Source organism: Neofelis nebulosa, chromosome 3 (assembly GCF_028018385.1).
Source record: "Neofelis nebulosa isolate mNeoNeb1 chromosome 3, mNeoNeb1.pri, whole genome shotgun sequence".
Lineage (NCBI taxonomy): Eukaryota > Metazoa > Chordata > Mammalia > Carnivora > Felidae > Neofelis > Neofelis nebulosa.
The window spans coordinates 95,055,330-95,069,481 of NC_080784.1; the positions used below are offsets into that span (position 1 = coordinate 95,055,330).

At 33.5% G+C, this 14,152-nt stretch overlaps 1 long non-coding RNA gene across 1 annotated transcript in view; it reads right to left on the reverse strand.

Moving 5' to 3' along the window:
* LOC131506138 (uncharacterized) overlaps positions 1-14,152 on the reverse strand; it is a 38,051-nt gene that overhangs the window by 2,506 nt on the left and 21,393 nt on the right. The window contains exon 4 of the long non-coding RNA XR_009258751.1: positions 3,411-3,582. This is a non-coding gene — a long non-coding RNA (uncharacterized LOC131506138). The remainder of the gene's footprint in view (positions 1-3,410; positions 3,583-14,152) is intronic.

Genomic DNA, 14,152 nt, shown 5'->3' on the forward strand with positions numbered 1-14,152 from the left:
AAAAGAAATCTTGAGATATATTAAGAAAGCTGATTTTATAGTTTCTTTGAAAAAATTGGGTGTGTTTGTGTAAGATGGAAAAAAATGTAATAGAGGCTCCTGGGTGGCTCAGTCGGTTGAGCATCTGACTCTTGATCTTGGCCCAGGTCATGATCCCATGGTTTGTAAATTTCAGCCCTGTATTGGGCTCCTCACTAGCAGTGCGGAGTCTGCTTGAGATTCTCACTCTCCCTCCCTCTCTCTCTTTCCCTCTCCTATTCTTTCTCTCAAAATAAATAAATATATATTAAAAATTAAGTAATAATTTAGCTATATGTATACACTCATGAAGGGAAAGCCACTTTTTCTTTCTAAGAATAGCATGAATTTCATATTGTAACAAAAGTATTTTAAATTATTCTTATGAATTCTTCCAATGATACAGTAGCAAATGCTGTGGATTCCCCTCCCCCCCAACCCCCATCTATTCAGCACTTTTAGTGGCTGTATGCTCCTTATCAGTCTTCTCTGCCTGAGGGCTGTGTCTCCAGGGAGCTTCATCCACCTCAGTGCGGAAACAGTGCGGAAACAGTGTTGGAAACAGGACTGTTTCCAACAGGTAGACTGTTGGGAGAGTGAGAGGTTAATGTCACTCAGGTCCAAGCAAGATGACTGTAACGCTTCTTCTCTGAAACATCTCAGCAGAATTGAGATTTATTCACCAACAGCAATAACTCCCTCAACACACCCTTTATTAGCTTTTCCCAGTCTTGTCTTATCAAAGTCCTCACTTTTGCTTTCTGGCATCATCAAACAATATACTTGCCTGCACCAAGGCCTTTAATGAGGGCTCATTTGGAAGATATTCCAAATGAAGACCAGTATCAATTGCCATTGATCCTGCTATAATTATAAGATTCTTTGATAGGTATGGAAATAAGGTAAGACATACAAATTATTACTACATAATCCATGATTAAAATATAGTCGCAGGACTCGAGAACAATTATGTGCTTTAGACTTGGACATCAGTTTATCCAGTAGAGTGCCATCATGTATTACACTTACATTTAAGATTATTTTTCACCATTTCTGGAATTGCCCCTTGCGCTTGCCTTTCAAATATGAATTATAATCACATTTTCCACAATGTCCCTTTTTTGAAATACTAGGGTAAATATTATGAAACAAATGAAGTCATTTATTAATTTGGTGATTGAGAAATTATAAAACACAGCTATCTGGAATATTCCTTATCTAGGCACTTTAGTAATATAGACATTATCTTCATATTTTATTGCATCTATATTTTGCTTTATCTACTCTTAGTATGGTTCATAAATTTATTTATCTCCAATAAAGCTTTATAGGAAGGCTGATAATTTTACTTTAAATTGGCATAAAATATACAGTCATAGTGTAACCAAGAAAATATCAATTTGAGTTTTAATGGTGATTGATAAAATTATAATATGATTTTTACATTTGTGAAAGTTATCAAAAGTTTTCAAACAAAGACACTTTGATAATCAGTTCAAGGTTTAAAATTTAAGTTTCAACAATTGTTATCAAGAGCCACCAGGAACCAGGATAGCAGAGAAAACTATTTTCCTAAGTGTCTCTCCATATGCCCAAGTATATGCTAGTCTTGACTGCGAAATAGACCTTGCAGCTCATCTTAAACTTTGCTTGCCTGCATAGTAATATTCCCTTGTTGTTCCAAAATTTATTTTCATTGGCTTTCAGAAGTTTTGTTTTGCTTTTTTTTCTTTATTTTTTTGAATAAGGATTCCGTTTTATGTCTTCTCATCTAATTACTGGTATGAGTAATTGTTGAAACAAGTGATTCTTGCTTCCATAACAAAATAAATGAGCCAGTTTGCTGGGCTAATATAAAATCAATTATTATTTATATCAACTTTGTTATCACGCAACTGCTTTGCTGGCTAAATGATTTACAAACCTGTCAATGAAAGAGAACAATTCAGTACATCAACTATCAAGATTAAATTTATCAAATCCTTTTACTTTAGTGACCAATTTTAGAAATTTTCTCATTAAAACAATCTCCGTTCTCCTTAATTACATGGCCTCAGAATGTTGGAGTTTTTAAAGCTATATTTGCATAAATCTAACCATGGTTGCCTATCAAATATTTTCCAAAAGCTTCTCAATAATATGTCCTTTTATTTCCTTTTCTGTGGGGATGCTACAGAGGCATTATGCATCCAATAGGAAATAATTTGTCAGCCAAACCACATTCCAACCTAATTATGCCCACCTGGTACATAGGAACTCTACCCATGTGCTAAGAGCGTTGAAATGAATACGCTGTCTTTTTTAATGCAATAAACAGTGGTGTGGAAATGTGATTTTTTGCTTGCTGCTAAGTTTTATTAAATGCAAAAGAAAAAAATAACAAGAGTTTCAAGAATCATAAAAAAGATTAAACCACAAAATATGGCAAATCCTTCATAAAATCCACCAAGCATTCTAAATTTAGAAAGGTACATCTTTGGTATATGGAAAGAGACAAACTGCTAAATTGTCTTAAAAGTAAGTTTCCAAGTTTCTAGCATGATATATGATGACCTATTGGAGAAAAATATTTATTTTTTGAAAAGGCTGCTTGCTCAAATGTTATTCAGTTGATGAATTGTAAGTCCTACAGTTTTCATCAGCATGCTGGATGTCAATTCTACTTTTTGCCTGGGATGTTATTTCACCTGAAAGCTGTTCAGTGGCACACAGACATCTGTGTTGTCCTGCCGATTAAGAGTCCAAGTGATCTGGCAGGCATTCAAAATGATTAGCAATAGAAAACCTCATTTGGAAAAGAGAAACATTCATAAGGACCTGAGTTCAGTGATTTTCCTTTGTGTCTAGACTGCAGGAAGAAAAAAAAATTCATTTTTAAACTTAAAAGAACACATTTTGAGAGAAAATATTGATAGTTTTGATGTATTTGTTAATAGCAACTCTACATTTGCCTTCTCCCTTTACTGTTAGCATCTGAAGAGCTTTGCAATATGACAAGTATATTGCTTTACAATTTTTCCCTTACTATCACTCATATATTTTACATGTTTCAATTAGTTTAATTTGTTATTTACTCAACATTGGTAAATGTTTTGTAAAGCTCATCTTGAAGATTCTTAGCATTTTAACATTGTTTGAGTTTTCTAGTTACAGAATTGTCCCCATACTCTGTCAGCCATGTCCATTTACATTCTGATTATAGCCTGCATTTCTGACCTAAAACGTCTTCTCAGATTTCACTATGTGATATTCATTGATTCAATCATTATCTGTTATTTTATGATTTCTTCCGGTGCATATTTTCTGAGTGTGTAATTTCTGTAATGGTTTCCTGGCAGACTATATTGCCCCAAAATATTCAGTATCACTTTCCTTGAGATGATAATACATACCAATCGTTCCTCTCAGACATCGTGAGATGATTTGCCGGGGCTAGTGAAATGTGACATTTGTCGCTTCTGAACAGAAACCTGAAGAGCCAGTTCATGGTTGACATATTTTCCTTCTATTCTGCTTTTGTGATAGGAAAATGCTTTAAAGAGAACTGCTACATCAACCAAGCTCCTGAAAAAGCACAAAGAAGAATAAACCCTTAGTCAAATCACTATGAACATGTAGAGTGGGTGAGAATAAACCTTCATTGTAAACCACTGAAATGTAGCATTGTTTTCTATTGCAGCATAATGTAGCCTATCTTGCCTGAAACAGGACTTACTATTTTAAGAGTTAAAAGATGCTGGGATCAGGGAGGATCTTCACTGCAGGCAAGGTGTTGTAACAGAAAAAAATAAACAACAACAACAACAACAACAACAATAAAAACTTGTACCCAAATCCTACTTCCACTTTTTGAAACTCATTTGGTCTTGTGCAAATCACTTTATTCATGAGCTTCAGATTTTGTATATGAATGCAATTTCTAGTGAAACAAACATGTCAGTGGGTCTGGGGTAAAGAATGATGTCACTCCCAGGCTCAATTTTATTCATTTTAATAAGCAATTACCTAACTATTTTGGCTGGTAGAAACTTCATACATGAGAAGTCTGTCAGTTGTGTGCTAATTCAGAGAAAATATGGTAGAAAGACTTTTTCTTATTATTCATATGCCCTACTCTTTATAGTTCATAAAAGGAATGTCATATACTGCAAGAGCCTGGTTATTATTTGTACAATGTTATAATTGTGACATCACATGATTTATTGGCTTTTCACAACAGAATCTGAGGACAAGGGATAGAAAGGCTAATTGAATTCAGTTATGGTGACAACTTCCACTGACATGAATCAACACTAAGTGAAATAGCAATAAATTAAAAATGCAAAAATGCAAAATAGAATTCTCAGAACAAAACTTTCTCCTTGAAAACAAAGGAGAAGTATACTGATTTATCAAACCATAGAAATAATCTAGCTATCTTTTTGAGAATGGGTATATATATATATATATGCTTTCAGTTCAAAGTATTCTTCTTCCAGGATTAGTTTTATTTGGTCTTTTTCTTATAGTATTTGATATGCAAAGTATATGAAAATAATGTCAACAGTATTCAGGTAAGAAAAAGAAAGAAAGGAAAACAGTGTGGTAATTTGGAGAGTTAAGCACCAGTTTAATGGATTTCTGTTATTTGGTTCCAACAAATTGTTTCTTGTAGGAATGAAAGACTATAGATTCGGTGTCACTAAATATTCCCAAAGTTTTCAGAGGTAATCAGATATCTGTATATTTACACATAAAATCTTCTTTTTAATGTTGTCATGAATCTAAACCTACATAAGATTTATCTCAGCAATGTATAGATCAAACAAGATAATAAATATATCTTCAAGTGGACAATTTGTAATAATTAGTCTATAGATTTATAATTATCAGATATTTATAAATATCAGTTAACTATAATTATCATTACTATAAAGATTTAAATTATCCGTTAATGGAATTATATGGAAGCATTAAGGGCAACATAATAATTTTCTTCAGATGGGGCTTCATTTCGGCAAAGAAAACCATTACCAATATCCAAGATAGAAATATTACATCACTTTCCATTGCAGAGCAAGTCCATTATTTTGTCCCATTCTGGGATGCAGACATCTTAGTCCAGACTGTTATAATGTCTTCTCAGGGCTAATTTTTTTTTTTTATTGCTTCCATTCTTATTCCTCCCAAATGTTTCTCACAACAGTCAGAAAGATATTTATAAAATATAAAAAACCATTATGTTACCTCCTTCTTCAAACCCTCTACTGATTTTGCATTACAAGTAGAATCAATAGTAAAATATTTCCTTTTGCGAGAGAAACCCCTTTTATTTACTGATCCTGCTTCACCCTCTGAAGCTACCATGTATCCTTCTTCGATTCTCTAGTTTGTTTCCACTCATTGAAAGCATCAAATTTTCTTGCTAGGAACCTTGCCAAACTTTTTAAAATTGGGGGTTATTTCCTAAGCTTAAAATTATTTCAAAGCTTAAAATGAATAATCACTGTTCATTATTTATATCCCAGTTATTCAAAAAATCACTGTATCAGAATAAGCACTTTCACATTACTAGTCTGCAGTTTTCATACTTTGTCGTTATTTGTCCTTATTTTGCTTTTTAAATGATTTGTTTTTCTGTTCATAAGAATTGAAGTTCATGACACCAAGGAATTTTTCTGACATTCATAATTTTACCCAAGATAGAAAAGTGTGTGTATGTGTTAAGCACGGAATAAAAATATGCTTTTACTTAATATGTCCTTCCATATTGATGATGGAATTAGATATATAATATCCAGCAGTCTGAATTTCTTCACCCATTAATTGAAACTACCTGTTGAAAAATGTAAATATCTACCTTACAACCTTTCTTCTTCACATTGTCCTTATATAATATGTAAAAATTATCTGATTTAACAAGGTTATTTTTATCTACTCATGCCTGATATTATGGAGAACCTGTGTGTTACCAAGAAAGCAAAGATGTAAAGATCCATCTGGAAGTATTATAATATTTGTTATTGGGTATCATCTCTCTCACTATTTCAGAATAGTTATAATTTTACTCTACAGTCCTGACAACTAGATTATAATGATTTGAGACATTTAAGAAAATAATAATATTTGTGACTTACCCTGGAGTGTCTGGTAAAATTAGCTGAAATTTAGGGATTTGGCCTCTGTCAGTACTTTATGACAGCTTACTCATGTTATTCTAGCCAGAATAGGAGAACATGGGAACAAATGGCCTATTTGAAGAAAAGGTGGAGCACCTTCTAACACAGAGAAGGGAGGCGATGTCGATTCTTTCAATACTTTCAATTTAAGAACATTAGAGGGAAAGAACATAGTGTTTCAGAATATTTCAGTAAAATAAGAAATTTTTTTTAACGTTTTTATTTATTTTTGAATAAAGAGAGAGACAGAGCATGAACAGGGGAGGGGCAGAGAGAGAGGGAGACACAGAATCTGAAACAGGCTCCAGGCTCTGAGCTGTCAGCACAGAGCCCGACGCGGGGCTCGAACTCACGGCCCGTGAGATCATGACCTGAGCTGAAGTCGGACGCTCAACCGATCAAGCCACCCAGGCGCCCCAAGAAATTTTTAACATTAATTAGTATTCTTTTTTTAAAATAAGGTGTTCTTTGAACTAGGGACCCCTTCTCACTTTCTTTTGTTGATAACACTGGACATCATCCATCTTTATTTCCTTTATGATTTTCAAAGAACTACACCTAAAATAAGTTCAAATTTCTTTCAGATAGAGAGTTTCTCATTACTCCGCTTTCATTTGATATGTTGGATTTATATATTTTCCATATTGGCAAAGAGGTGGTGCTTTTGGCAATATAATAGAATTGATTTTGCCTTAGTTCAGTCTTAGCCTTTACATGTTAGTGGTGCATCTTATTTTATTTTATTTTATAATTTTTTTTTAATATGTATTCATTTTTGAGAGAGAGAGAGAGTACAAGCAGGGGAGGGGAAGAGAGAGAGGGAGACACAGAAACTGAAGCAGGCTCCAGGCTCTGAGCTGTCAGCACAAGGCCAGATGCAGGGCTTCAATTCATGAACTGTGAGGTCATGACCTGAGACTAAGTCAGACACTTAACCAACTGAGCCACTCAGGCACCCCAGTAGTGTATCTCATGTTAATGTTTTTTTTAATTAATAAGGAGGCATATGTTCTTGCTTTTTTAATAATTAATAATCTAAAGATTTGCCTGTGTTAGGAAGTTGGAAAATGTTATAAATTTTATTTTTATATGAAAATCTCCAATGTTTCACAGAAGAAGGAAAAAAGAAGTTGCTAATGAAAAGAAACAGCTAAGCAACAGCACACACTACACAATGCATAAAATACAATGGTCAATAATATTCACCAAATACCTAAAGGAATACTAAAGTGATAGAAATTGTTTATTAGTACCTATGCAAACTTCTAAATCCACGAAAACATTAGACATCATGGTTATGTTTTTTTTTATTGTAACATAAGGAAACACCTTTTATACAAAGATGTAAGTCGAAAAACACATGGAACACACACAAAAAAGATTCTAAATCTATTCTGAATAAAGTAGAAATGAAAGAAAATAGAATACAAAACAAATGAACTGACTGTATTTGTTCTTTTCTCAATCATAAGAGAGCCTAGATTTTAAACAATCCAGAATAAACGATTTATTCACTAGTTCTTTGAAAAAATGTGTAACAACTTTTTGCTATATGTGATAGAGACATAACACCCCTTTCTCGATTACCAGTAGCTAACACACTAGAAAGCTAAGGTTTAAACATTAATCATTAAAAGTCAAAATAGTACAAGCCATACAAATGTCTCTAAAAAAGTACTATAAGAATTTGGAGTTGGGAGACATATTTTCAGCTGAGGTAATCAGAAAACTATTAAAAGAAAGTATCTTTAAGGTGACTTTTTAGGTAAACCAATCAAGAACAAAAAACAATAAAAGAATGGTATTCCAGATAAATTCAACTATAGTTGTACAAAATTGTAAAACTCATTCAAGGGAATGTCAACCCTTTAGTTAGTTAGAGTTTGGGTCAATGTCTGTGAATGCAGGAAAATAAATATATACTGAATAAATTGACTAAGGGAATTACTCTGGAAAGATAAATGGAGGCCAGTCTAAGGCTATTTAATAATGGGCCTATCAATTTGCCCTTTATTTTACTGAGAAGTATTTTAAGTGTTTTGAATAAAGAGGTCTCAAACAGACGAGCAATTTGTAAAACTCTGACTATAGATTATAAAATAATTTCAAGGAAAATGTTGTAAGTAATCAGGAGTCTAAGAGAAAGAGAGTCTATGTATTAAAAAGTACATCAAGGTTGTAAGAGGCAGAGATGTACAGCAATTTTGTTTTTCTTCTTTCCATTTAAATACAAGTAGATTCTTTTTTTAAATTTTTTTAATTTTAATTTTATTTATTTATTTTTTAAATTTACATCCAAATTAGTTAGCCTATAGTGCAACAATGATTTCAGGAGTAGATTCCTTAGTGTCCCTTTACCCATTTAGCCTATCCCCCCTCCCACTACTCCAGTAACACTCAGTTTGTTCTCCATATTTATGAGTCTTTTCTGTTTTGTCCCCCTCCCTGTTTTTATATTATTTTTGTTTCCCTTCCCTTATGTTAATCTGTTCATCTCTTAAAGTCCTCATATGAGTGAAGCTATATGATTTTTGTCTTTCTCTGACTGACTAATTTCACTTAGCATAATACCCTCCAGTTCCATCCAAATCATTGCAAATGGCAAGATTTCATTCTTTTTGATTGCCGAGTAATACTCCATTCTGTATATATACCACATCTTTATCCATTCATCCACTGATGGACATTTGGGCTCTTTCCATACTTTGGGTATTGTTGATAGTGCTGCTATAAACACTGGGGTGCATGTGTCCCTTCGAAACAGCATACGTGTATCCAATGGATAAATGCTTAGTAGTGCAATTTCTGGGTCATAGGGTGGTTCTATTTTTAGTTTTTTGAGGAACCTCCTTATCTTTTCCAGAGTGGCTGCACCAGCTTGCATTGCCACCAACATGCAAAAAAGATCCTCTTTCTCTGCATCGTCGCCAACTTCTGTTTTTGCCTGAGTTGTTAATGTTAGCCATTCTGACAGGTATAAGGTGGTATCTCGTTGTGGTTTTGATTTGTATTTCCCTGATGATGAGTGATGTTGAGCATTGTTTCATGTGTCAGTTGGCCATCTAGATGTCTTCTTTGGAGAAGTGTCTATTCATGTCTTTCGCCCATTTCTTCACTGGATTATTTGTTTTTTGGGTATTGAGTTTGATAAGTTCTTTGTAGATTTTGGATACTAATCCTTTATCTGATATTTCATTTGCAAATATCTTCTCCCATTCTGTAAGTTGCCTTTTAGTTTTGCTGATTGTTTCCTTCTCTGTGCAGAAGCTTTTTATCTTGATGAGGTCCCAGTAGTTCATTTTTGCTTTTGTTTCCCTTGCCTCCAGAGACATGTTGAGTAAGAAGGTGCTGTGGCCAAGATCAAAGAGGTTTTTGCCTGCTTTCTCCTCGAGGATTTTGATGGCTTCCTGTCTTACATTGAGGTCTTTCATGCATTTTGAGTTTTTGTGTATGGTGTGAAAAAGTGGTCCAGGTTCATTCTTCTGCATGTCACTGTCCAAATTTCCCAGCACCACTTGCTGAAGAGACTGTCTTTATTCCATTGGATATTCTATCCTGCTTTGTCAAAGATTAGTTGGCCATACGTTTGTGTGTCCATTTCTGAATTCTTTATTCTGTTCCATTGATCTGAGTGTTTGTTCTTGTGCCAGTACCATACTGTCTTGATGATTACAGCTTTGTAGTATAGTTTGAAGTCTGGGATTGTGATGCCTCCTGCTTTGGTTTTCTTTTTCAAGATTGCTTTGGCTATTCGGGGTCTTTTCTTGTTCCATACAAATTTTAGGATTATTTGTGCTAGCTCTGTGAAGAATGCTGGTGTTATTTTGATAGGGATTGCATTGAATATGTAGATTACTTTGGGTAGTATCCACATTTTAACAATATTTGTTTTTCCTTTGTAGAAGCACGGAAAATTTTTCCATTTTTTGTGTCTTCTTCAAGGTCTTTCATAAGCTTTCTATAGTTTTCAGCGTATAGATTTTTCACCTCTTTGGTTAGATTTATTCCTAGGTATTTTGTGGTTTTTGGTACAACTGTAAATGGGATGGATTCCGTGATTTCTCTTTCTGTCACTTCATTGTTAGTGTATAGGAATGCAACTGATTTCTGTGCATTGATTTTCTATCCTGCAACTTTGCTGAATTCATGAATGAATTCTAGCAGTTTTTTGGTGGAATCTTTTGGGTTTTCTATATAGAGTATCATGTCGTCTGCCAAGTTTGACCTCCTCCTGGCCAATTTGGATGCCTTTTATTTCTTTGTGTTGTCTGATTGCAGAGGCTAAGACTTCTAATACTATACTGAATAACAGTGGCGAGAGTGGATATCCCTGTCTTGTTCCTGACCTTAGGGGGAAAGTTTTCAGTTTTTCCCCATTGTGGATGACATTAGCGTTGTGTCATTCATATATGGCTTTTATGATCTCGAGGTATGATCCTTCTCTCCCTACTTTCTTGAGGGCTTTTATCAAGAAATGATGCTGTATTTTGTCAAATGCTTTCTCTGCATCTACTGAGAGGATCATATGGTTCTTGTCCTTTCTTTTATTGATGTGATGAATCACATTAATTGTTTTGCAGATATTGAACCAGCCCTGCATCCCTGGTATAAATCCCACTTGGTCGTGGTGAATAAATTTTTTAATGTATTGTTGGATCCGGTTGGTTAATGTCTTGTTGAGGATTTTTGGATCCATGTTCATCAGGGAAATTGGTCTATAGTTCTCCTTTTTAGTGGGGTCTCTGGTTTTGGAATCAATGTAATGCTAGCTTCATAGAAAGAGTTTGAAAGTTTTCCTTCCATTTCTATTTTTTGAAACAGCTTCAAGGGAATAGGTGTTAACTCTTCCTTAAATGTTTGGTAGAATTCGCCTAGGAAGCCATCTGGCCCTGGACTCGTTTTTTGGCAGATTTTTGATTACTAATTCGATTTCCTTACTGGTTGTGGGTCTGCTCAAATTTTCTATTTCTTCCTGTTTCAGTTTTGGTAGTGTATATGTTTCTAGGAATTTGTCCATTTCTTCCAGATTGCCCATTTTATTGGCATATAATTGCTCATAATATTCTCTTATTATTGTTTTCATTTCTGCTATGCTGGTAGTGATCTCTCCTCTTTAATTCTTTATTTTATTTATTTGGGTCCTTTCCTTTTTCTTCTTGATCAAACTGGCTAGTGGTTTATCAATTTTGTTAATTCTTTCAAAGAACCAGCTTCTGGTTTTATTGGTCTGTTCTACTGTTTTTTTTCGTTTTGATAGCATTAATTTCTGCTCTAATCTTTATTATTTTCTGTCTTCTGCTGGTTTGGAGTTTTATTTGCTGTTCTTTCCCCTGTTCCTTAAGGCATAAGGTTATGTTGTGTATCTGAGATCTTTCTTCCTTCTTTAGGAAGCCTGGATTGCTGTACACTTTCCTCTTATGACCGCCTTTGCTGCATCCCAGAGGATTTGGGTTGTGGTCTTATGATTTTCATTGACTTTCATATACTTTTTAATTTCCTCTTTAACTTCTTGGCTAGCCTATTCATTCTTTAGTAGGATGTTCTTTAGTCTCCAAGTATTTGTTACCTTTCCAAATTTTTTCTTGTGGTTGATTTCGAGTTTCATTGCGTTGTGGTCTGAAAATATGCATGGTATGATCTCAATCTTTTTGGACTTACATAGGGCTGATTTGTGTCCCAGTATATGGTCTATTCTGGAGAACGTTCCATGTGCACTGGAGGAGAATGTATATTCTGCTGCTCTTGGATGAAATGTTCTTAATATATCTGTTAAGTCCTTCTGGTCCAGTGTCTCATTCAAAGCCATTGTCCTTGTTGATTTTTTGATTAGATGATCTGTTCATTGCAGTGGGTGGGATGTTGAAGTCTCCTACTATTATGGTATTACTATCAATTAGTTTTTTTTATGTTTGTGATTAATTGATTTATATATTTGGGTGCCCCACATTTGGTGCATAAATGTTTACAATAGTTAGGTCTTCTTGGTTTATAGACCCCTTGATTATGATATAATGACCTTCTGCATCTCTTGATACAGACTTTATTTTAAAGCCTAGATTGTCTGATTATAAGTATGGCTACTCTGGCTTTGTTTTGTTGACCATTAACATGATATATGGTTCTCCATCCCCTTATTTTCAATCTGAAGGTGTCTTTAGGTCTAAAGTGGGTCTCTTGTAAACAGCATATAGATAGATCTTGTTTTCTTATCCATTCTGTTACCCTATGTCTTTTGATTGGACCATTGAGTCCATTGACATTTTGAGTGAGTACTGAAAGATATGAATTTATTGCCATTATGATGCTTGTAGAGTTGGAGTTTCTGGTGGTGTTCTATGGTTTTTTCTAATCTTTGTTGCTTTTAGTATTTATTTATTTATCTCTCTATACATTTATATATAAATATATATAAATATATATAAATATATAAAATAAATTATATATATTTATATATATATAAATATGTATATATTTATATATATATTTTATATATTTATATATTTATATATTTATATATTATATATTTATATATTATATATTTATATATATTATATATTTATATATATTTATATACTTTTATATATTTATATATTTTTATATATTTTATATATATTATACATATTTATATAGATATTTATAAATATATATATATTATATATATATATATATATATATAATATATATAAATTTTTTTTTTTCATCTTTTCCCCGCTCAGAGAGTCCCCCTTAAAATTTCTTGCAGGGCTGGTTTAGTGGTCACAAACTCCTTTAAGTTCAAGTTCTGTTTTTCTGGGAAGCTTTTTATCTCTCCTTCTATTTTGAATGACAGCTTTGCTGGATAAAGAATTCTTGGCTGCATATTTTTCTGATTCAGCACACTGAATCAGAATGCCACTCATTTCTGGCCTGTCAAGTTTCTGTGGATAGGTCTGCTGCAACCTGATCTGTCTTCCCTTTTAGGTTAGGGACTTTTTTCCCCTTGCTGCTTTCAGGATTCTCTCCTTGCCTGAGTATTTTGTGAATTTGACTATGATATGCCTTGTTGATGGTCGGTTTTTGTTGAATCTAATGGGGGTCCTCTGTGCTTCCTGGGTTTTGATGTCTGTGTCTTTCCCCAGGTTAGGAAAGTTTTCTGCTATGATTTGTTCACATAACCTTTCTACCCCTATTTCTCTCTCTTCCTCTTCTGGAACCCCTATGATTCTGATGTTGTTCCTTTTTAATGAGTCACCGATTTCTCTAATTCTTAAATCGTGCTCTTTTGCCATCATCTCCCTCTTTTTATCTGCTTTTTTAGTCTCTATAAGTTTGTCCTCTATATTGTTGATTCTCTGTTATGCCTCATCCATCCTTGCAGCTGCTGCATCCATCCATGACTGCAGCTCAGTTATAGAATTTTTAATTTCATTCTGGCTATTTTTTACTTCTTTTATTTCTGAAGAAAGGGGTTTTAATCTATTTTCGACTCCAGCTAGTATTCTTATTATTGTGATTCTAAATTCTTGTTCAGACATCTTGCTTGTATCCGTGTTGGTTAAATCCCTGGCTGTCGTTTTTTCATGCTCTTACTTTTGGGGTGAATTCCTTCGTTTTGTCATTTTGAAGGGAGAAAAGGAATTAATGAGGTAGAAAAGTTAAAATTAAAAAATTTAAATTAAAAAATATTAAAATTAAAAAATTAAACACACACACACACAAACACAAATCGAGTAAATGATGCTATATCCTAGGTGTGTTTTGGTCTGGGTGTTGAAAGTGAATTGACAGATTAGAGAAAAAAAAAAGGAAGGGGGAGGAAAGAAAAAAGGAAATCATTTGAGAATTTGAAAAAATGAATACACTGAAGTAGAGTAAAATGAGATGATGGGAGTAAAATAGAATTTAAAAAAATATACCCAAAATAAAGAATATAGTAGAAAAATATTAAATAAACTGTTTTAATAAAAATTAAAAATAAATATGATTTTTTTATTTTT